At 38.5% G+C, this 25614-nt stretch overlaps 1 protein-coding gene and 1 non-coding gene across 3 annotated transcripts in view; one reads left to right on the top strand and one right to left on the bottom strand.

Annotated features, from left to right (window-relative positions):
- Dlc1 (DLC1 Rho GTPase activating protein) overlaps positions 1-25614 on the top strand; it is a 337813-nt gene that overhangs the window by 215591 nt on the left and 96608 nt on the right. The gene's annotated exons all lie outside the window — the stretch shown is intronic.
- On the bottom strand, positions 19963-20067 carry LOC150049190 (U6 spliceosomal RNA). Its single transcript, XR_016539060.1, has one exon. It is a non-coding gene; the product is annotated as a U6 spliceosomal RNA (small nuclear RNA).

Raw genomic sequence — 25614 nt, 5'->3', positions numbered from 1 at the left:
GGTATGCTTGTTAACAGAGGAGTCTGTTTTGGCCTGTAGTTAAGAGACACTCAGTCTGAGTTTCGTTCATTACAAGTTTTGCAATCCAGGGTCACTTCTAGGTGGAGTCCTGCCCTGACAACAAAACAGGAATGAACAATATTCATGATTTAAATGACGGGGTGCATTGACCTTAGGATACTGCTCTATTTGCTCAATAAATATTATAAACATTTCTCAGTCACACTATGCTACATCCTGAGGACATGGCCCTACTCTCTAGACAATCTCCCAATATTTAAGTAAGACCTGAGATGAGTGTGATAAAGTGAGGCTTTGGAATGCAAGTGGCTCTTGAGTAATGGAATGTGGCCACAGAAAAGAAAATAAATAAATAAGAAGTGTACACCTCTGTGGGTACCTTTCTTATGAGCATAGTTAGAAGCCAGACTGTCATGCTTTTCCATCTGGGGGTTCTTTGCTTAACAAGATTTTGGAGTGTGGAGAAGAAGAAATGTGTGGGAATAGGAATTAATAGATCATTGCAACAGAATACACTGGAGAGGAGAGATATGTACAACTAAGACAATGAGATCAGGGAGAAGAGGCTCTTGGCTAGGCGTTCTATACAGGGTGGGTGTCTTTGAGTCAATCAGATAAAGAACTGATTTTCAGGTAGCAGGAAAGAAGTCCAGTTTGGTGTGTGCAGGGGGTAAGCTGGAAGGTGAAGAGTAGTAGAAGATGCTGAGGTGCTTTGAATGTCAGACCAACAGAGAGGAGCTTGTGGAATCACCAGGTACATCCAGATCAAAGGTTAGGAGAACCTGAGGGAAAGGAGCATAACTAAGCTAAACAGTAACAAAGCACTGGAAAAACATTCAGAAAGTAAGATAATTAGTATTTGAGGGAACTCGTGGAGTGTATGAATGGTAAGAAAGTGAGAAGGCTAGGTTATTAAGCTGGTTCCTACCTTAGATTCTGAGCATAATGATTGTGAACCGAGTAATTCCAAAAGGGAAGCAGTTTAGGGAGAAATGATGAACGTGTAGTGCCTGTGGCCATCCATGAAGGCAGAAGGATGAGAATGTGCGTAATGTGTCTGGACTAGAGAGAATGTAGGGTGCAAGACACCCAGTTTATGTGTCTGCAAATAGATCAGTTAGGTCATGTGAAGGAAACAAAAGAAGGGAGAAAAGGAGGGAAAGAGAAAATATATTAAAAAAACAAACCAGCATTTTTTGAGTGGGTGTGAAAATGCAAATGTTGCCAATAACTTCAAGTCATTCATATGTAATGACCCTAATTTTCTTAATAATAAAGAATATACATTTATCTGTTTAGGGGAAGGTGAAGTTTAAGTACTGTAAACAGTTTTAGGATAATGAAGTAGAAGAAGAAGAAAAGAAGGAGAAGAAGAAGAGGAAGGAGAAGGAGAAGAAGAAGAGGAAGAGGAAGGAGGAAGAGGAAGAAGAAGAAGGAGGAGGAGGAGGAAGAGGAAGGAGGAAGAGGAAGAAGAAGGAGGAGGAGGAAGAGGAGGAAGAGGTGGAGGAAGAGGAGGAGGAGGCGGCAGCGGCGGTACTACAGAGGAACAGAATGTGTTTGAGGATTCATAAGACAAGATGAGCAACCCTCTCTATGAGAATAAGTCTTCCTCACTACACAGAGATGAAGGGATAATTACCACGGGGTCAGGGCACACATTGCTTTCTACTTGTAAAAGTTAGCCTCTCGCTTAAAAGATTTGAATCCCACTGGCTTCGATCATTCTCAGCCATGGATAATCCCCACATCGCCTTTCAATGGCTTCAACTGACTTCAACAAAATCCCTGTCCGAGGCTCTAACCCTGAGCCAAACGGACAGATCTGAGTTTTACCCGCTTTAATGAAGCATAGTAAATGACCAAAAGGCAAACTGCTAAAACAGAAAATGAAAGGCACCCAGGATAGGATATTCCAAACTGGCTAATTGGCCCCTGAAAGACAATGGATGTGCTAATGCCTCCAACTTCCTAACAACACAGCAGGGTCCCCCATGAAAAACACCCCACCAACTGGGGGGTCATCACAGCAGTGAGATTTGTGCTGTCCTTTGTCTCCACTGAAAACACAGATAGCTTTTCTTCAGCATTATTTTGTCATTTAGCAGGGTGGGAGTGGGGACTGGGGTGAGAAAAGGAAAGGGCTTTCCTCTGTGTTCTCTGGTGCATTCAGAGATTCTTTCCAAAATATTAAGTTCTAGAAGATTAAATGTGTTTTAAAAAGTATGGTGAGATGGATTTCCAAAAAGGAGGAAAAGGAAATCAGAAGGAAAACTGGACCTCAAATGAGGTTAAAAATATTAGCACAGAAGAAGTTGCATGGGCACTATGGGAGATTCCTCCCTCTAGTTCACAGGAAAGGTGCTTACAATTTGTGTCTGCAGCCTTGTCTGAACTCTTTAGACAACACCTTCCAAGTAGATTACGGGTCCATGCAAGAAGGGACTGTGTTTGTAGAGAGACTTTAAGAGAGAAAAGCTTTGTTTCTTGTCTATGTTTTCTCCCAGCTGTCTCCTGCTCTTTCTTCAAATATCTTCCTCTTTTCTGACAGCTCCTTCTTTGACCTTCTGTGTTCGCCCCTTCTCAGCTTCCTGAATCTGATTAGAAGAGAGAGCCTAATACTATCCAAACACTGTTCATAGTTAATACTTGACATTCTGAACCACATTTACCTGCAGACAATGTCAACAGCTCACTCTTTGTTGGTTACACACAAGAAAAACTTCAGACTTTATGTAAGCATTTTTACCTGTCAGAGATAAGGTATTTTCAAGTAAAAGAGTATCTCTGCACTTCCACTTAAAGAGACATTGACTATAAACTTGCCTTTTGAACATATATATATATACAATATATATACTGTGTTATATATACTGTATATACATATATTGCTAACAGAATGTTGCATCCTTTCATCATAGTTAAAGGACGTGTGTGTGCATGCACACATGAGCATAAAATGTACCCACGTTAGAGCTTGAACTCTGGACCTAGATGCTGTGTCCTAACTTATTTTGCTCAAGGCTAGCACTTTACCACTTGAGCCACAGCTCTACTTCTTTTTCCTGGTTATTGGAGATAAGTGTGTCATGGAATTTTCTGCCTCGACTGGTTTTGAACCATGATCCTCAGATGTCAACCTCCTGAGTAGCTAGGATTACAAGTGTGAGCCACTGGCTCCTACTTAAAAAGATCATAAGACTAGATGAAGTATGTGACTATCACATTTCTCCAGCAAAGGTCATTTTTACACTGTTGTGACTTGCAGTACGTTATTCACCTTTCAATGCAGCTTAAGTCTCTTCTTCCTGAGTATTCTGTGGCTTAGAAGAGACTGCCATGGCAAAAGAGTGGGTCTTTTCTGGTAAACTACTCAGAGGGTCACCCTGATCTCTTCACATCTCCTTAGGGTGAAACTTCCATAGTAGGCTGAAGCTTGCTCCTTTGCAAGTTTCCATAAAGGGCCAAGAAGACAACTCTTCCCAATTGCATTCCCCCGTGTCTACCACGCATGTGCAGATGGAGATTATTTATGCATGGGGTACACCTCAGCCTTGCAGAGACCTCTTCACAGGCAGAGCCTCACGGGTGTGCTAGTAGTGTTTATCACTGGCACCAGGACAAGCATGACAGAAATGCGAGCTCCTTGGCTTCCCTCTGAAACTCTGCTTTCTCTCTCCACTAACTTCAAGTCACCTTGTCAATCCTTCTGTTGTTTGAGGAATGTACTTCTCTCTTGGTTCTGATTCTGCAGGGGGTCAATATTTTCACACTCTTCTGGAAAGCTGCATTTCGTAGACTTTGCCTCCTCCAATTGTCCTTTTGAAGTTGGAGACATGGCACATGGCCTAAGATTACTTATCAGGGTTGTTTCCCTCTTGAAGTCTCTGCCCATGTATGAGTGTGCGGTGTATATGTCTGAGCTGGTTAATTGTTTCTCTGGTTGCTTAGAGAGCACGGTAAAAATGTTGGCCTGGATCCTACATTCCATCTCTGAATGTTACACACTGCAGCAGGCTGTTCTGCAACCACACAGATGCAATGCAATGGATACACCAGGCCACTCCTTTGGCAGCTATGTCTCTGTGACCATTAGGAGGAGAAGGAATGACAGACCCTAGTCTGGTCTTGCCCTACCAGCCTCACCCTAAATGACCCAACTTAAGGCCCTTGTGTTAGTGTCCCCGAGAGTTCTATACCAATTCTAATCTCTGTGTCTTTACCTACACAGTATCCTATTCTGGAATGTTCACCCCACTCTTCTCCAGTGATCTAATATTTTGCAATCTTTGGTTTAATCTTTATTCTTGGAAGCCTTGCTTGCTATTTGCTGCCAGGAAGTACTCTGTAGTTGTTTCTTTGCAACAAGGACTAGATAAAGCTTATTTCTACCTGCTCTTTGTAGACAAGAGGAGAGAAACCCCAGATAAACTCCAAGGCCTTTTACCAAATCTACTATTTTTTCCCCCTTTGGCAAGTTGTGGAACTTGAACTCAGGATCTGGACGCTGTCCTTGGGCTTTCTCAAGGCTAGCGCTCTACCACTTGAGCCACAGCACTACTTCTGGGTTTGTGTGTGTGTGTGTGTGTGTGTGCATACAGAACCAAGGAATTGAACCCAGAGCTTCATGAATGCTAGGCAAGCACTCTACCACTAGGCAATACTCCCAGCCCTGAAATCTACATTTTTAAGGGTCTAATTATTTATTATTCTTAAAGATGCTATTTCTGTCTGGGCTTACAAGTAAAAGATCTCCAACATCTCGGAACAGCTTTCTCTTGGCAATGTATCTGTTCATGGTGTTTATATTCAGCTTGCTTCATTCTCTTAGACAAAAGCTTAGTGCATATACTGCACCTCCTTTATTTTTATTAGTAAATTATTTTTTTAGAACAATACGATGGCATTTGTGTTGCAGGGCACATGGAGTAACAAAAAAGCAAATCTTGGGTACTTTGGTTCTGGAATTTTTACCATCTTTAAAGATTTTTCAAAGATATTAGCAGACATTATCTTCAGAGAGACTGAAGAGTTTGTGGACTCTAATATCTCTTTGGGGTCCCAAACAGCACTCCAGGAGTATCTTCCTCTCCTTTATTTTGTAATAACTAAGTTGAGGGCACTCAGATTGGCTTGTACAATGCAACTCCCAAGAGATTTGCTCTTTCTCTCCCCATTTCCCCTTGCTCTGTAAAGGGAATGTCCCTTATTCAGTGGCAAGAGAATTGACCAGGGATCAAGACACCTACATTATGGGGAAATATGGTTTTGTTATCCCACCACTGATTCAGACCACATATTCTTCACTCAGCCTGTCACTGGCAACTTGTTTTGCTAGAGACATCTGATAGAAAGTATGCCACATTGATGAGTTTCTGACACCCAGTGGTTGAGAGGAGATATTCGGCTTCATTTGATGCATCTGCTCACCCAGGAAACATCATCATGAGGAGCCTAATCTACTTTCATCTGAAGCAAGAAAAGGAAAACTCAGGAAGTATTGTGTTCCAAATCTTATTTCCAGGTCCCATATCACTGCCTGCTTGTTTCAGGTTTCCAGCTAGAATGTACCCCCCTGAAGCCATATATCTGTCTACTCTCATCTCCACGACCTCAACACACACACACACACACACACACACACACACACACCCCATCTGGCACAATGTAATTCACACAGTAGGCCTAGCAAATGCTTGTTCAGATTCTGATTATTCCAGAATTTGTTCACACCTATCCTAGAAACAAACTTCAAAGTACTTGTACATCCTCTGAGCAGAATGGTTGTTACCAGCTTGAGACTGACCCCACAGGCTCACTGTGCTACTCAAGGCTATCGCTGGGTTGGATCTGCCTGTTCAAGGACTCCCAACCATGAGAAAATGTAGAAGCCAAAGTCTAGTCTGTCCTTTGATCTCTGGATGTTGGGGGAAAGCTGATATACCCTGAGAAAGGGAAAGTGTTTCCTCCTTTGTTAAATGTACTGATGCTTCATGGGACAGAAACCCCTGAAAGAGGACCCCACTTTTTTTAGGAGGGGGCAAGGAGGAAGAAGGAAAGGAAGACGGACAGACAGACAGACATAAAGATCCCATGCGGGTTAGCAGAAGTTAGAATATCACAAAAGTTTACATACAAACGTAATTTTGTTCAATAAAACTGCTGATTCAAATTACTTTGCAGAGCTGAGAGGTTTTAGTACTCTATTATCACAGAGTCTATGCAGTACTTAAGTATTCTATATTTTCCTTAATAAAACACTTGTCTGTCACTGTAAATAGACACGGTGACACATACATAAGTATACACACACGCACACGCACAAGTGCACACACTCACATACTAGGAACTTAAAAGTGAGGACAAATGTAAGCTGAAAAGTTTATATGTATACATCTACCAAAATTTATTCACTTATTCCTAAAGATGTCAGAATGATGTTTCTGTCTTGTCTTCCTTTTTCCCCAGTATATAGAAGTACTACTTTTAAATGAACAGGAGCCCAGGAGTGGTGGCACGCACCTGTAATCCTAGCTACTCAGGAGGCTGAGATCTGAGGATCGTGGTTAAAAGACACCTGGGCACTAAAGTCCATGGGAGGCTTATCTTCAGTTAACTACTATAAAATCGGAATTGGCACTGTGGCTCCAGGGATAGGGCAGTATCCTTGAACTGAAGAGCTCAAGGACAGCACCCAGGCCCAGAGTTCAAGTCCCATGACTGACAATAAATAATAAATAAATAAAATTACCAGGAAGAAATCATTTATAGCCTAAGAGGAGATCATTTATAACACAGGAAAAGATGTAAGACTGTATGTTCCACTCTAGTGATGCTGTAATTATTTCTTCACTATGGTCAGGAAGAACATGGGCTTAAGAAGCCTGGGTAAGGGGACAGCTTTATGTTCTCCTGGCCTGTGCAATCCTTCCCCTGAAATATTGTGTGTGAATTTTTGTTAACCACCAGTGGTCTTTAGGAAAGAAAGTAAAACAGTGGAAGCTATATCAGGACTTCCATAAGAGCATAAATTCAATATAGTTAAAGCTTAGAACTGAAGAAATCTTGAAGCTATCAAACCCACCAATCTCTTCTTTTTGCAGAGAAAATTGCAATTTGGAAAGCTTCAGTGCTTTGTAGCTCATTTCTTTTTTCCTTTCTTCTTCTTCTTCTTCTTCTTCTTCTTCTTCCTCTTATTATTATTATTATTATTATTATTATTATTAATCAGTTGTGGGGCTTGAACTCACAGCCTGGGTGCTGCTGTCCCTAAGCTTGCTCACTCAAGACTAGTACTCTACCACTTTGAGCCACAGCGTCACTTCTAGTTTTCTGATGGCTATTGGGAGATAAGAGTTTCACAAACTTTCCTGCTTCAGCTGGCTTTGAACTACAATCCTACAATCTCAGCCTCCTGAGTTGGTAGGATTATAGGTAGGAGCCTCAAGTGCCCAGTTATAGATCATTTAATTTACAGAAGACAAATTGCTTTCAGTACATTCCATTCTTCCTATCATTCCAGATTCCCAGAAGTCAGAAACATCTTGCTATAGCTTTATCTAGTACCTAGCAATTCATACAGGCAAATGGCAAATCTGGCCTTTTAAGTGGATATAATCTCATACTACTGACCTCATGTCTTTATTCCAATACTCATAATAAAAGTTACCATCATTGGCCTCCTACCTTTTATCCCATCTAGCCTTCATTTGTATTTCCAGACCATCTCCAAAGCAAGAACAGTAAGTTGGTCAGTCTCAGAAGTGTAATAGGAATATTGCCCAAATTCTCTATTCAGGTTTCCATATTAAAACACAGTGGTTTAATATACACAAATTTCTGCCTTTACATTAGTGTATTAGAAATTTCAAGTAACAATTTACAGAGAATCTCATCTTCTACTAATTAAAGAAAATTAATGTCAACTCAGATAAGATTATTTTTTACCTGTTTCCATTTTTTTTATATATTTTTATTGTAATTAATAGAAGGGTTACATTATATTCGCCAGATAGAAGGTGTATTAATTCACATACATTGATACCCTTTCTCATGTCTTGGTCCTCATTTCCCTCCCCCCCACCCCCGGATAAGATTATTTTTTAAAAATTAGACTAATAAAGCCAATCCTGGGAATCAGTTGAGAATCTGTAATATTAAAGGTTTGGGGAAAATGAATGAGATTCAAATAAAATTGTATCCAAAAGAGATATAATAATATTTTTATATCGCCCAAAAATGTAGATTTTACCTTCAACATCCTTTTTTTTTTGTGGGTCATGGTGTTTGAACTCCATTTGGGTGCTGTCCCTCAGCTCTTTAGCACAAGGCTACTGCCCTACCCCTGGGCCTGGGCATTGTCCCTGAGCTCCACAACTCAAGGCTATGGACCTATCCTTGAGCCAAGCCCCACTTCCCATATTCTCTAGATTAATTGGAGATAAGAATCTCGGGTACCTTTGTGCCCAGCCTGGCTTTGAACCTTGATCCTCAGATCTCAACCTCCTGAGTAGCTAGGATTACAGGTGTGAGCCACCACACTCACCTCAACATCCTTTTAATTGCTGAATAAGTCAATGAATTTTTCAGTTCTAGTTTTAGATGTTTTGCATTCATAGAAGCCCTTTAGACCTTCCAACAATAAATTATTTAAAATTAGATTCCCTCCTAATTAAAAATTAGTTAGTATCTTAACTGTAGCTTAAAAATTGTCTTCCATCTTTTCCTGCTTCTTCCTATTTGCTATTATTTTGAATACTAAGTAGCAAAGATAATTTTCCTCAAACTGTCTGTTGGAAACCTGATGTTAGCTATTTTTAATTCTTCCCTTCCATTTTGCTTTAATGGTTACTTTTAAAGCTGTTCAAAATTAAAGATCAAAACAGCTGAATATGTATATAGTAATTTGTCCAAACTAGTCCTATGGCCTGGTGGGGCTCCTTCTTTTAGAGGGATTTGGGGAAACTTAGTTATCTTTCACCTGCAAGAAAAAATAATTTCTACTTACACTATAGATTAATAATAAACCTGTGGATGAATTTGTTTGAGTATCTTTTCTTCCATGTCTCATCTGTTTCCAGTGTACAAGAAAATTGGCACAATTAGCTACTTTCACACAGAGAATTAAAACATCACACCTGGTAACTCATGCATGTAATTCTAACTACTCATAAGGCTGATCTGAGGATCATGGTTTGAAGCCATCTCAGGCAAGAAAGTCAAAACTCTGCTCTCCAATTAGCCATCAAAAAACTGGAAGTGGAGCTATGGCTCAAAGCGTTAGAGAGCTACCCTTGAGCAAAAAAAAAAAAAAAAAAAAAATCATGTACTGAAAGAATGTATCTTTCTGTGAAGATAAGATAAGGAAAGATAAACATTAAAGATACTGAATGTATGGATTTCCTTCAGCTTTAAACCTTAAAAAATAATATAACGGATTATCTCCACATTTCTCTTATATCTCCTAGCTTAGGAGCTTTAGTTAGAGGCAACTTTTTATTTTATCTCATCTTGTAAATATAAATAAAGGTCAGGGCTATTCTAGCCCTATCAAATGTGCTCTTTAGTCAAAAGAGATGCTCGGTAGCTTATTTTCACCTGTAAAACTGAAATAAAAGATAATTATACCTTTTTGTTTAACAACCACCCTCCCAGCTTTTTATTACTTCTATAGACATACTTATAAAAAGCAAGCAAATCCAAACATGATTTCATTATTAAATAGCTAGATGAGACTCTATCATAATAAAAAACTATCAAAAGATAACAGCTATAATAATTAAATTGACTGTTGATTAACAAAAATGGAATAAGAGCAAGATTTAACAGACTCAGGTCTAAAGGCCCCAGAAGTCAGTCTTAACTATCCACATGGTTGGTTACTAAGGACCTCAAGATATTTTGTGGTTTGGATTCTTTTCTTGTCTTCTTTTTTAAATTTTTTTGTGGTACTTGGAAATGAACCCAGGGCCTTGCACTTGCTAGGCAAGCACTTTGCCATTTGAGCTACATTCCCAGTTCTTAAATTATGTTAAAATAATATGCTTTATAAATCAGTTGTTTTCATTTTTATGGCCTATCTTTTTACCAAAGTCCTCTTCCAAAACAATCCCTACAAAATTCAACCTTTCACTACTGTGACTCTTACCTGACTTCATGTAGCTTCCAGATTTAACCATATAATCCTCAAATGTTGACTGGACAAATATAACTTGCACATTTATTTTGCTTTTATTTTATTTTATGTAAGCACATTTAGAGAATGAAGCAAAACCATTCTTAGCTAATGTTTCCAGGGCTAAACTTCTTCAATCCAAGATCATAATGCTAATAAGTAATCCCTTTATTTTTTAGATCTTCTGCAAATTTCATACAGAAAGGTCTTTTTTTGGTGGCTGTGTTACACAGCCAAAATAAAAGCTTTAGTTAAGGCTGCTTTCAGAATGTCAATAAGAATTAGACCATGATGTTTAGGTAAACAGGAAGTAGGCTTTAAATAAATCCATACTAAATTACCTAACTACCTCCTAAATATTTTTATTGAAATCTTCATCTCACTTCAACTAGTGGCTGAGAGCCATTCTCTAATTTAGGCAAAATTGCATACTGTTACCAACTTTTCTAAGTACAAATAAGTTATCTGAAAAATAACATTTTCTAAGGTTTCTAGTTTGACTTGAGCATATCCCATTATTTTAAAACTTGTGCTCCTGTTGAAAGACCAGATCCTTGAAGAAGTATGTAGTGGGACTGGGACATGGCTCAAAGGACGGAAGTGAGAGGCCTTGAGTTCAAACCCCAGGACCAGGGGTGTAAAGTTGGTGTAAAGGCAAGAGAAGACTTGCAGGTTCACTCCTGTTTCTCAGCTAGCTGTTTAAATCTACAGTGCTAGCCTTACCTGAGCCACATGACGCTTGTGCATAAGAGATAGCAGTCTTGGAGCTGTAGCCAATGGTAGGGCTGGTTATTGGGGGTGGGAAAGGGAGGAAGCTTAGGTTGAGTAGAAGTTTTGTCTTGAGGACCAGTGATCATTATTTATTTCTTGAATTTGAGTCAATTATTTCCATTTCTGATTATGTTGATAACTACAAAGCAACGGATTTATCAAGTAATGATCAAATCTTCTTTTTCATGTGTATTTCTAAGACATAGAGCCAACTAGTTTTATTTATTTATTATTATTATCATAGTGATGTATAGAAGGGTCACAGTTACATTTGTAAGGTAGTGGGTATATTGCTTCTTGAACACTGTTACCCCTTCCCATATTTTTCTCCCACTTACCCTCCCCCCGCAAGTTGTAGAGTTCGTTTCTAACATATCTTGTGAATATTGCTGTTGCATGGCTCATCCTTTATCCTTGAGCCAATTAGTTTTGTATATAAATGCCAAGCAATTTGTCTAGCACTAAACCTGTGCGTGTTTGGTCCCTCCCCCGCCCTCAACCCGAGTCCTTTTACTCCTCTCCTGGAACCTGTCTCCACTGTCATACAGCCCTAATTTTGGCTGCTATTGACAGATCCTAGTGAAGGGTTTATGTTTTTTAGGCCTCATTTCTGTCTTTTCTCTATTTTGGTCCTGGTATTTGCTGATTCCTAGTGTATGCTCTATATTTGATTCTATTCCATAGAAGATTTATTATACATACTGCTGAGGAACTGTCTTGCAAAGTAGGACTTTCCCCTTTATCAGACAACTATAAATAAAAATATATTTTATCAGCCAGGAGTTTGGCCTACTGGTAGAGTACTCACCTAGCATGCATGAAGCCCTGGGTTCAATTCCCGCTACCACATACATAGAAAAAGTCAGAAGTGATGCTGTGATTCAAGTGACAGAGTGCTAGCCTTGAGCAAAATAAAGTCCAAGCACAGTGCCCAGGCCCTGAGTTCAAGCCCCAGGACTGACAAAACAACAACAACAACAAAAACAACTAAAAACATATTTTATCCTTCAAATAATACTAAAGAGGAACTAAAGAAAAAGAAAAAAGCATTTACTTATTATAGCTTGTGTGTATTGAGACTTTTGAGCAGCCTAATGTTGTTATCCTCAAATAGAAATGGCAAACCCATTGAATCCGATGGCCTGAAATTGCATCCTAATTTCTTCACTCTTTCTCTAAGGATTTCTGGCATAGAAAGTTATAATACTAAATAGCTAAGTGAAGAAGAATAGTTCAAGTACATCCAATAATCAAAGAATGTATTAATAAAATATTCAGATGACAAGCCAGATTGTTCTACTTTCAGAAGATGGATCACATCTTCTGGTAAAGGACTATAGGAATCCATTTCAACCTCCTGCAAAGTATATCCTCACCCTATGTAAATGATGAGGTCCCAGCTTGTTAGATATGTATCCACAGATGTAGACTATTTAGATTCATCAAAAATGTGAGTACTAAAATTTTAATGCTCCATTTTGTCCAGTATGTAGTTCTTACAAAATATGATATCTTACTAAGGAAAAGCAAACAGAACATCTTTATTTTTCTTTGTTTAAAAAAAAAAAGAAGAGAACTTAGTCCATCACAGGATGGGAGAAGAGGAGACACATAGTTATTTCTAAGAACTCAGTCTGTTGCAATATGATAGGTGACGCATGTAACCACTTGTGTTTGGATTGAAAATTCCAGAAATGATGAGGTAAACATGAGTCTCTCCAAGCTGTCAAGGCAACATTAAGGTCACTTGAAATGAACATGGGGAGTAGAGAAACATCCCTTTAGCTAAGTCTTTCACTAAGACTAAATACTTGGATCATCGGTTAGAATGGCAAGGATTAAGTCTGGCTGCGATCTTCAAGCTTTCCTTATATCACCCCAAACTTCAGAATCTTCACCGTTGACTCTATTCCTGTCCCTTTAAGGCTGGCCCATTTCTACTCATGATACCCTTTTAATACTGACCCCATACTGCATCTACTGCAGATGAAGGACAAGAATCTCCTTATCTCAGAAAATGGCTGTCAACCCACTGACCAAAGAATTTAAAACTCATGACTGGCTATTGATATAATCCTTGAGTAAATAAAAGTAGAAAATCATGAAGCAAACTGGGCATGTCTCATATACAGGGATTCTTGTGCTACTTGTATTATCTGGAGAAAGCAACATTTAGGTACAGTAGTCATTAAAAATCCCCAAAATCTGGGGCCGGGAGTTTGGCCTAGTGGTCGAGTGCTTGCCTAGCATGCATGAAGACCTGGGTTCGATTCCTCAGTACCATATACATAGGAAAAAGCCGGAAATGGTGCTGAGGCTCAAGTGGTAGAGCTCTAGCCTTGAGAAAGTCCAAGGACAGTGCTCAGACCCTGAGCTCAAGCCCAGGACTGGCAAAATAAAAATAAAAAAAAATTTAAAAAAATCCCCAAAATATAACTAAGCATATCTACATATAAAAACTGATAGTCCAGTGTATACTTTTTTTTTTTTTTGCCAGTCCTGGGCTTGGGCCCAGGGCCTGAGCACTGTCCTTGGACTTTCTCAAGGCTACAGCTCTACCACTTGAGCCTCAGCACCACTTCCGACTTTTTTCTATGTATGTGGTACCGAGGAATCGAACCTGGGTCTTTGTGCATGCTAGGCAAGCACTCAACCACTAGGCCAAACTCCCGACCCCCAGTTTATACTTTTGAAGAGGATTTATAGGGTAAAGATCAAAAAAATCATCTTTTATCAGTAATTAAAGAGAACAACCCAGAAATGGGGAGGAGGAATAAGAGGGACTGATAGAGATTATGGGTTTGATTAGATATAATAAGAATTTTACTTTTCTTTTGAGATGAAGGTCTCACTTTGTTACCTAAGTTCATCTTGAACTTCTTGACTCCAGCTTTATCCTCTTGACTGCTGAGATTAGAGGCATGCACCATCCCCAATAAATCTGCTTTTTCTTTTTTAAGAGTTTCTGAGGGTTGATACCAGGATCCCTTTTATTCTAGGAAAGTAACTCTACCACTAAGCTAGATTCCCAGCCCCAAGTAATCTGGCCCATTGAGGTTGCACAAAGGAGTCTTGATTCAGCATGGCAGTTTATGTGTCAAATATATCTTGATTCCCATTGTTTCCTACATTTTCCAAATTACCTATAAGGAGGGATGTATTCTTAGTATTTCTCAAGTAGCAATCACTTACTTGTTTGTTTGCTTCAAAATAAATAGGCATTGGGACTCAGAGTCATATCATCAAACAAGCAAGATCATGGAGAAGCCTGAAAGCAAAATACTTGACCCAAATACGTTAGTGTCTTCAGCAATATATTTAGGATCTTGATCCAAATGGATTTGACTCCAAAACAATGCTTTTTGGTGGCATCTGCAGAGCACTCAACATAAAAGGGCCATTATTCCCATCAGCTAACTAACAAGAACTTTTAAACTCACTTAATTTTCTCCTAGTCCTATGAGGAACTTTAAAAGGCACCGATACGTAGCAGTAAAACTAAGAATTTCAGAAAACCTTAAGGGTAGGCATTTATTTGTAAAGCATGCCATTACTATAACAGACTGGTCCTGCTTTTCCACTGGAATGAGTGCCCAGGGCCAGGATTCCTCAGCCCTCTTTGCTCTCCTGGCAGCCAGCTTGTGACACAGTGACCTACCATTCCCTTCACACCACAAGCAAAATGACAGATGTCTAAAATGCTATCACATCATATTTCTTCTCATAACAGAAAGAAATCCTAACAATCTCCATGACAACAAGTCCATTTCTGGACCAAGACCCCTTTTCTGTCCAGTGCATTTAGACTACTAACTTTCTTTTCATCTCCCCACACACCAAACCTAAAAGAGGTATCGCCTCTCCTAGATTCACTAACACTTGATCTCACTCTATCATTTACTTTTTTAATTTGCCAGTATCACAAGACTAAATTTGGGATGGAGGAAAAGTGCCATAAACTTTCCAAAGAAAAATGGTAGGTTTTTTCAAGGGCTTCATTAGGATTCTCGTGGTGGTTTTGACTTCTGGATGTAACCTTCTCTCCTTCTCTACTCACTCTCTGTTCACCCTAATAGAGGCTGAACACAGAATACATGAAGATAGCTAATAATCACAATTTATTGGCAAAGGGTGTAAGAAATGCTTTATTGGCTGGTATTAGTATAACATCAAAGTCTTTTCTTATAAAGGAGTGCCATTTCCCGCTTTTTTGGTGTGCATGAAATCAGTGAACCTAATAAAGCAGAGAAGTCTCATTAGGAAAAGAAACAAGTTCCTGGAGTACTTCATGAGCAAGCAGCCACCATCGCAGTAGAGATCAAAGCCTTTGTCGGTGGTGTCTGTACATCTGTTTTCTTTTTACCCAATGTGTTATTTGCTTAGTTGTTTGACAACATCAAAGCTTTTGGCCGTTGGGTTCTTTGGTCCACATGGAGCCAAATTCATTTTCCTAATCCATCTGGTCTAAGATGTAAACATTTTTGATAGCTGAAGGTCACCAGTCTGAGAGAAATGAACTTTCAGATTTAGCATTAGTTCTTAGAGTCAGGTTCTCTTGATCCATCATGAGGTGTAGAACTTCCGGGATTATGGTAAAGTCACCTGTTTTCCTTAAGGAAATGTCATATGAAACTGACAATCTGTGAATGAGAATTCAGTTCTCTTTCTTCCTCTCCCTCTACATCTACTTTTTCCTTCTCTTTCCTTATCAATGTGTAATATGCAATCCAGTTCTGATATATATATATCACCCTCCCCCCAAATAGAACCTTAACCTATCCAACAACACTTTCCTTATCTCCCTAATTCACAACACAATATCGTCCTAGGAAGCCACAAATCTACTATTTGGTTCTATGCATTTGCCTAAACTAGATATTTTATATTAATGGAATCATATAATGTACCTGGCTTCTTTCACTTGGTGAAAGGTTCTCAGGTTCATACACTATAGCATGTATCAATATTTTCTTTACATTGCCACAAGATATTCAATTTACCACATACTACATTTATCTATGTATCAGCTTATGGACCCTATGGTTGTTTCTATTTTGTGTCTATTATGAGTAATAATGCCATGAGCATTCATGTATCTCACCCCATCTCTCCCACAAAATGGTACATCATTGACATTAGAGAACTCAGTATGGTCTTGGGGCTTGTACCTTGAGTCATTATATACCAATAATAATGCATATTATGACACTAACTTGCTGTGTGATGCTAGGAAAATCATAGCCTTCGAAGCCCAACTCCATCAGATAGTAGATCCACTAAGATCTTTATTTTGGTCTCTCAGGTTCATAGGAGTTTCCTGAATGATCTCTGATAATATTAAGTAACTTACCTAATGTAAAAATTGTAATTCTGGAATCTAAATGAGAAGCAACAATGATGAGCCACTGATACATTTCCTTCTAGGTAATCATCAGATATATAACCTATAGATATAGATAGCTATATAGATATATAGATAACCTATATTATCTTATCTAGATGACTAGGGCATATCATCTATATTGATATTATTAATAAAGTGAACAGACAATTTAGAATATATTGAGTATCACTTCTTCTATTCTCTAATTTATAGAGAAGAATGATACACAGTCTATAATTTGTGCTCACAGTTGTTCAAAGAAACTATCCCCCTCACCATATTAGTTCATGATCCTTTTAGTTTCTTCTGAACCCAATGCTTTATTGTTTTGGTTTTGATTTGTTTTTGTGTGTTGTTTTTTACCAGCTCTGGGATTTAAACTCAGGGCCTAGGCACTGTCCTTGAGCTTTCTCAAAGCTAGCACTCTTACCACTTGAGCCACAGCTTTCTCTGTTGTGTATAGGTAGTATTGAGGAATGCAACCCAGGACTTCCTGGAAGCGCTCTACCACTAGGCCACACTGTAGCCCCCAATGTTTTTAATTGAAAAACTTGAGGGAACTTCAGAACTAATCAAACCTACACTGAAACAACACATGAAATAGATCAGAATCTTTTTGTTGTTGTTGTTGTTGGGATAATATATAGAGGGGTTACAGTTACATTCGTCAGATAGTAGGTCCATTACTTCTCACACATAGATACCTCCTCTCATGTTTTTGTCCTCATTTCCCTCCCTTGGCCCCCTCCCAGTCATCTTGTTTCCCCTTTCTCTGTCCTATTTCAAATAAACAAATAACCGTATATACAGTATAGCAGGTAACAAAGTCAGATACAGTAACAATATGAGATTAGCCATAGGACAAAAAAAAGAAAAGAGAAATAACATAGTATATTAAGAACAATCACACAAGATAAAGCTTCCATATCCTAGAGTTCCTTTCATTTAGTTTCATCCTATATGATCTTATGTACCTAGGTTTTAAGCTATTGCAATCCTCTGCTAGGAGAGTCCTAGATATGTACTAATTATTACTAATGAGGGAAACCATGGAGCCTGTATTCCTTTGGGTCTGGCTTATTTCGCTTAATATGATCTTTTTCCAAGTCCTTCCATTTACAAATGGGGTCATATCATTCTTTCTGATGGCAGCATAAAATTCCATTGTGTATAAATACCACATCTTCTTGATCCGATCATCTACTGAGGGGCATCTGGGTTGATTCCATATCTTCACTACGGTAATTAGTGCTGCAAAGAACATCATTGTTCTAGTGGCTTTAGTATGTCCTTGTTTCTGAATATTTGGGTAAACGCCAAGGAGTAGAATTGCTTAGACCAGAATCTTTTTGAAGACCATACTCCTAAGTATTTTCTCAAAGCTATTTAGAGTCCATGAGTCTCAGTTTATGAACAACAGAAAATCAGAATTGACTCCAAATCATATATTCATAAAAGTTTGTTTTCTATGGCAATTCAGCTCACATATTCTGGTAATACAAAATATTGTGGTATAAATCACATGAAAAATACAGAGGAATCCACTAATAGTGGTGCTTTGGCTCAAAGTGGCAGAACATTAACCTTGAGCTGAAGAGCTCTGGGACAATGCCCAGGCCCAGAGTTCAAGCCCTCTAACCAACCCCCCCACCCCCCAAAAAAAAACAAAAAACAAAACAACGAAAGCCAAGTACCTGGGGAAAAAAAAGTTCATTGTGCACCAGTGGCTCACATCTGTAATCCTAACTACTCAGGAAACTGAGATCTAAGAATCACAAAGTCAGCCTGAGCACAAAAGTCTGTGAGACTCTTATCTCCAATCAGCCACCAAAGAGCTAAAAGAGAAGCTGTGATTGAAGTGGTAGATCACTATTCTGGAGTAGAAAACAAATAGGGATAGCACTCTTAGCCCTCTTTCCCCCAAAAAGGAAAGTTCACACTTCTAGTTTAATTTCTGAGGCTGACCATGTAGCCAGCGTTAGAAAAGGATAAATGCCATGTCAGTTTAGTCCAGTTGCTATTGTCCATTAATATCAGTGACACAATAGGATTGGTCCACATGAAGTGTCATATAATTGCTTGTCATTTATTATCATATATGTCTCCACCTGAAATACTACTTTGACTATACTTTATTCAGAAAGTATACATGAAATCACTACAGAAATTCAAGATATAAACCCAAAACTATGTTAATAAACAATGTTACATTTGAATGGTTAGTTTTTGAGAAAGAAAATATCTAACTGTACGAAAAAGCAAAAATGTCTACCTCTTTGCTGAAATGGATTCTTGGAAATATTCCACTTTGTGTCCTTCTAACAAGAGGTAAATCAGAAATACCTGCACAGGGAGAAGAGAGCATGGGAGATGTTTGCCCTCTCTGGTTGTAGGTGTGCCAGAAGGTTTTTTTTTTCACATTTTTAAAATTAAACTCTGACAAATCTCCTAACTTAACTGGAATATCTTCAAACGTAAATGTGATGATCACATAGGTTGAAGAGCTTAAAGAATGAAGGCTTTTGAAGATACAGGGGTCTACTTCAGTCAAGAGCCACTTTGAGAAAGAAGTGGAGTTCTTCCTAAAAAGGTAGAACCCCTACCTTTACTTAAGACTGCACTAAGGTCTAGAAACAGACATTTCCGCTTTATGCAATAGGCTTTAATCAGTTGCCATAAAGTGGCCCTCCATGAATTCTTCAAACTGGCCTTTCATTTCCTAGTACAGATAGGAAAACTCATTGAAAACCTAGAAAATTAAAAGTGGGCTTAGCCCCTAATCCAAAAGCCAGTCTTTATTCCGTACCAACAGAATTCACAAAGAAGCTTCCAAAGTTCTGCAGTCTTCTTTTTCTTTATTAGCATATGTTAACTGATATATCCCTATGTGCACACAATGTGTTGTGGTCAATGCTACCCCTCTATTATTCTTTGTATCTTTGTCAGTCCATTTACTAGATGCAGAGGACTACTGCAGGATAAATAGCTTGTTGGACTTAGGAGTAGTAGCTACAATCTGTAGATTTTCACTCTTGTAGCTGCTGCCCAAATCTATCCCTTACTGTGTGTGTTTCTCCCAAAAAAGGAAGTGAATGGTTTAGGAAGAAGTTGTTCTTTAAGGAAGGAAATGGGCAGTACAGGAAAAACTAACCAGAAACTTCCCAAAATAGAATGTACCCTTTGACCACCTCTCTAAGCTCCCCATCCCAGAGGCAAGTGGAGAGTGATTCACACATGTTCAAACCTGTCTCAGCCTGTCTTTGCTCATAAACAACTATGAATATTTTTTTCTGAATTCATATCCAGGGCATTGGTTGCCGTCAAATGCTGCTTTACTTTCAAGACCTTCATACACATAGGACTCTGCATCATTTGTTCTCACTCTACAAAGAATTTTATTTCCTTACATCTAAGAAATGAATCACACACACAAACCTATAAAGTTTCATGACTATGTATTTTATGGTCAAGTTCTTCTAGCAAAGAAGACTACAATCTATGCCCAGGCAACCAATCCACCAAAAAGAAAAAAAAAGACTCTGCTTTAGTTTAAATGGCTCAACAACAAGTGTCTTCACTAATTTTTATAATAGTTCATTGGTTTGGAGTTTTCTTTTTAAAATATGTACACTTCATGCATTTGTGGGCCATCCTTCCTCAGGGGCCATGCTAACTTTTCCTGTGTCATTTCAATTTTAATATATGTACTGCTGGACTGAACGCTTTTCACAGACGTTTGATGATTACCTTACACAGCAAATAATTTTGATTTGGCTTACTTTATTCCACCTGAAGAATTTCAGCACCCTAAAGAAGGAATATAAGCAAGCATTCATCTATTTACTTTTACCTAAATAATTTCTTATAGGCAAAAGATCCCAAAAGTTTTTTAATTGCTCCTGTTTGTCATATATTTTGTCCATTTCATGATTTTATTTTATACCCTCATAAGCTCTAATAATTCTAAAACTTACAAAATTTGATCTTGGTGATTTAAGGTAAAATAGCTATTTCCAAAAAGAAACAGCTTCTTACACATATTCTAAGTCTATTTCCATTTTTATTAGGGTTGGTTTCAGACATTCTTTGCATTTTTAGGAAGTCTTTTGACTCCTTTCTGTTGTAATGTGTAAGGCAAAACTCTCCACCTTTTATTGCTAATCATTGAAAAATTCAAAAAATATAAAAGTAGGGATAGTGGAATTCTGTTTTAATAAAGATCTTACAGCTAAAATAAATTCTTCAATTTATAATATTTTACTTTCATATATATGTGTTGCTAACAGGCCAATAAAAAATGGACTGCTCTTTATTTATTGGACATTGACATTCCAGTGGCCTTAGCCAATCAAGAAATTCTTTTTAAAAGCTTTCCGTGCAGAAAAATGTGTACAGAAATATCTTCTATACCAATTTGTTTATAGTTTGTTTTGGAACACCAACTTAAACCAAAATTAGTTTTATGTGGTCTCTTTTGATATATTTAAGGAATATCATTGGTGATCAGTTGTTCCAGTGTTTTTACTCCTTGTTCCTTTGCAAAATAATAGCATAGCAGTGGTCCAAAATAAACATAATAAAAAGCAAGGCTTCCCAGAGGTAAACAGATTATTGTGCTATTTAAAGAGAGCCATACTATTCTCTAAAAAGAGCATACTGAGAGATACTGCACAAGATAGTTGGCACCAGCTGAGGAAATTGGGGTAGAGGACAGTGGGAGTTCTAATACAATGAGCTGTTTGGCTATGAATTCTAATTATGAGACTCTTAGTGAGTGTTGTGCTCCATACAACACCCTCTGTTTATCTGTCATTTTTCCTATCACATTGTCCTTTAACCAATCTGTAATTACCTCTCCGTTTTTGCAAAGGAAGAACTTGAAACACAAAACCTAAGATTATAGCTGCTCATGTAGGAATTATTGATAAATAAAGGATTTTAACCAGGCTTGATTGTACACTCTGAGCTTCTCCTCTTATAATGGAGAAAGAAAAGTTGAAACTGGTAAACAGACTAAAATGGAAGAGCCACAACGTTTGAGGAAACATGCAACAGAAGGCATAGAGAAATGATTGTCAGAATTAAGTACTCTGAAGTCATGAAGAGATGCTCAAAGTTAAGAGACATGTTTGAAAGTTTACCAAACAGAATCTGGAGCTTCTGATGGGCTAGATCTCCAGGAAGAACTTCAAAGTACCAGAGCAGTATCTCATGGCTATAATTCTAGCTACTCAGTAGGCAGGTATCAGGAATCTCATGTTTCTAGGCTAGCCTAAGCACTACCTCCCTCCCCCATCTCAACAGAAAAACAAATGGGCCTGGTAGTTCACATATGGTGATCCTAGCCCAGCTAAATGTAATTAGGAGGATCATGGACTAGGTAAGCCCAGGTAAAACGCAAGGCCTTATCTCTAAAATAATAGATGGCTGCTGGCATGGCACCAGCCTAAGAAGTACAGAGCTCTGAGTTCAAACCTTAGTAGTGGCAGCAAAAGGAAGAAGAAAAAGTTTAAAATCTTTCGTGGTAGTTAAGGGATTTATCTAACCTACTGCAAATAGTATCCGTATATTCTACCAAATACTGATTTGAAAGAAAGCTTTTCTGTCTCAAATTACTTGTAGCATACTAGCTCAAAAATAATCTTAACTAACCATGTTTTTAGATTTAACTTTCCTGCCATAACCAGAAGGGATTTAAGACATGTGCTTACTCTCTTTTCTTTAAATTTACAATAAAAGAGTAGGAGACGATGAGATTTCAAATGTGTGTGTGTGTGTGTGTGTGTGTGTGTGTGTGTGTGTGTGTGAATGACCCTAAATTTCAGGCTGTCATCTATTAATTTAATTCTGTAGTTTATTCTGCTACACTGTTCCATAAACAGCAAAGTTTACCAAATATTCATTAATGAAAACCATATAAAGGCCTTAGAAATCAGGAAGGCAATTCCCTTTACTTTAGAGAAAGAGCTGAATGTAACGTCTCCCTCGGCAGGGTGTGCCTCTGACCTGAAGCAATCCAAACCTTTGGAAGCAGTTTTTCACATTGGGTAGCCAGTGAGTGAGGAGGCCTACCTCATCTAGATATCTGCATTAGAAGGAGCTGCCAATAGCTGTGATATGGAAAGGCCCCCTTGGAGAGACTGTGGTGGGCAACACAGCAGCATTTGTTTTGTTTCCAGCAGACACTTGTGAAAAGAGATGATCCTAGAGCTGAAAGAAAAACAAAACAAAACAGTTTAAAGTGACTAAGAACTGAAGAGGGAAAAGATGGTCCATTTTAACCTTCTTGGGCGCCTCTAGCCTTCCCTTAGCAGAAATCTGACAACATGAAGTTTAAAAATCCACTCACTTAGTTGGGGCTGGGTTTCATCATTCAGCCCACAGCCAGTCTTGCTGACAGTCTGCCCTTGGACTGCCTAGCTGTCAGCTGAGCCTACCTAGATGATTACATCCATGTGAACAGTCCCTACTTTACACACTTTGGAGGTCATACTTCAATGCTGTGCTAAATCAAAGGTAAATTATACATACTTAGTTCCTAAAGGAGTGATATATAGATTCACCTCATATATAGACAAAAAAAAAAATAGGCTGTGTGTACCCTTGTTTCTCTTTTCCATAGAAATGCTGTATTTATTTATATTAATGGTAAGAAAAGTAATGATCTGTGAGTGATCCCAAATAACACTTCTCTTAAAGACATTGAAAACAAATGTGATAGCAGTGTCCAGAGAACAGTGTTCTTTCTCAGGTGATCACTTACCAATCACTATATTTAAGTTCGGAAACCGGTGCCCTGTGATCGTGCTTTAAATCAATTATTGTGTGACTCAAAATTGTAGAATATATGCAGAATCTCTGCATCATTCTTCCTAACCCCATTTGCTACTCAAGGCATTGTACTCAAAGTTTCATCTTCATGTGAATCACTCTATCATTGGTTGCAAATTCAAATCCTATTTTCCCTGTGCTAAAAAGCCAGGCTTCTTCACTAAGCAAGTCCTCATTCCCCCAAAACACTCAACTATTTGCTTTTTTTTTTTTTTTTTTTGATCTGTCATGGGGCTTGGACTCTGGGCCTGTGCGCTGTCCCTGAGCTATTCAGCTCAAGTCTACTGCCCTACCCGTTGAGCCACAGCACCACTTCAGGTTTTCTAGTGGTTAACTGGAGACAAGAGTCTCACATTCTTTAGTGCCTGGTCTGGCTTTGAATTGCGATCCTCATATCTCAGCCTCCTGAGTAGCTAGGATTACAGGTGTGAGCCACTGCACCCAGCTGCGTTCTTACATTGTGATAGACAACACATTATATATTCACTCTCTTAACCACTTTAAAATGTGCAATTCAAAAGCATCTGTTGTATATTCATAATGTCATATAATCATCAACTTTATCAAGGTCTAGAACAGTTCATCATCTCAAAAAATACTCCCTATTTCTCACCTTTATCTGGCCCCTATGAGCCATAATCCAGTTTGTGTCTTTGGATTTACCTTTTGTGGATATTTCCTATAAATTGAATTATTCAGCATATGACCCCTGTGTGAAATTCCTTTTACTTAGCATAATCTTAAATCATCCATGTTGTAGCTTGTATTAGTACTTTGTTCCCTTTTGCCACTGAATAATATTCCATTGTTTGGACATAGTATACTTTATTTATCCATCTCTCAATAGAGGGGAATTTGGAAAGTTTCCACCTGATAGCTATACTGAATAGCAACTGCTATGAACATTTTCATACAAGTTTTTGTTTGAGTATCCTCTAAACAATCTTCTGGATAGGCATAGCTAGAATTGTTGGGTAATTGCATGTTGAATTTATCAAACTGCCAGAATAGCTTGGTTTTATTGTGTGGGGTGTGTGTGTGTGTGTGTGTGTCTGTGTGTCTGTGTGTCTGTGTGTCTGTGTGTCTGTGTGTGTGCTTTCTATTTGTTTCTTGGCAGAACTGGGGATTGAGCCCAGGACCTTGTACTTGCTAAGCAAGCCTTAATCCTGTCCCTTTATACATCATCCCGACAAAAAAATAATAATCATATTTTAGAGATTCTCCTAAAAAAGAAGCTTCATCGTTTTTACATCACCACTACATATGAGCTAATTTTTACACCCTTATCAGTACTTGTGATTTTCCTTTATTATCATTATATTATTATTATTACATCATTATTATGCTCACTAAAACCATCCTAGAAGATATGAAACAGTTTGTCACTGAATATTCTCGGTTGTTTTATTCTATACCAGTACTTTGGCTTGAACTCAGGGCCAGAGCTCTCACTTAGCTTTCTTGGTCATAGCTAGACCTCCACTGCTTGTTCTATACCTCCAGGTCTGCTTTTTCCTGATTAAATTAGACAGAAGAAAAGTCTTGCAGATCTTTCTGATGTAGCTGGCTTTGAACTGTGATCCTCAGATCTCAGCCTCATGAGTAGCTAGAATTGCAGGCAGGATAAAACATACAGAAAATGATCTAATATTCTACTCTAAGAATGTAGAGAATGAGAATGGAGACTACAAAGGACAGGAATGGGAGGCTGTTTTGTTCACTTCCATAACTCCATGCTTAGAATATACTAATACTAATTATTCAGTTAGTGAATGAACAAATAAAATGAAGAGGAATGGGTGGTAGGTGGACTCTTCCAGGATAGTCATATGACTGAATGAATAAATGCTGTGTCTACTTTGTGGTGCTGGGTCTGACAAATGTCTGACTCTTATCAGAGTCATCTCACTAAGGGCCATCTGTTGTCACTCATTCCTTACCACCAATGCTCAAATCACTTGTTTGCTCCCCTGCTTTGTACCTACCCTGCAACCCAGCAGGGATAGATCAGTAAAGCTGCAAGTGCATGAAGATAAGCGCATAAAGGATCTAATCTACCACCACCACCACCCCCTCGGAAGTGACAATTGGTTTGTCTTCCTACACCTTTCCCCAAGAGGGGTCTTTCCATGTTCCCAAAGAAAAACACACCTCCTGGGAAGGAGTGTGCCTGCCCAGAGCATGGCATCCAGTCTCCAACAGTCCCCACAGAAAGAAAGGCTCTTTGGTGACACTTGACAATATTTCTGTTAGGCTGATGATAAGAGAAACCAGAGGCATAATAATCAACTGGCCACTGTGAGTTTTCCACAGTGCAGAGAGGTAAGATCTGCCGAAGGGAGGCAAATGAGAGCTCTAGTTTGGATGCCTGCCAACAAGTTTCTGGAAACTAAAAGAGCAACTTTCCTAGAATCATTGAAACAATGCAACAGCAGCC

The sequence above is a fragment of the Megascapheus bottae genome, chromosome 20 (genome assembly GCF_031878675.1).
Source record: "Megascapheus bottae isolate mThoBot1 chromosome 20, mThoBot2.hap1, whole genome shotgun sequence".
Lineage (NCBI taxonomy): Eukaryota > Metazoa > Chordata > Mammalia > Rodentia > Geomyidae > Megascapheus > Megascapheus bottae.
The sequence above is the reverse complement of the archived record's forward strand: the minus strand, read 5'-3'. Positions and strand labels throughout refer to the sequence as shown.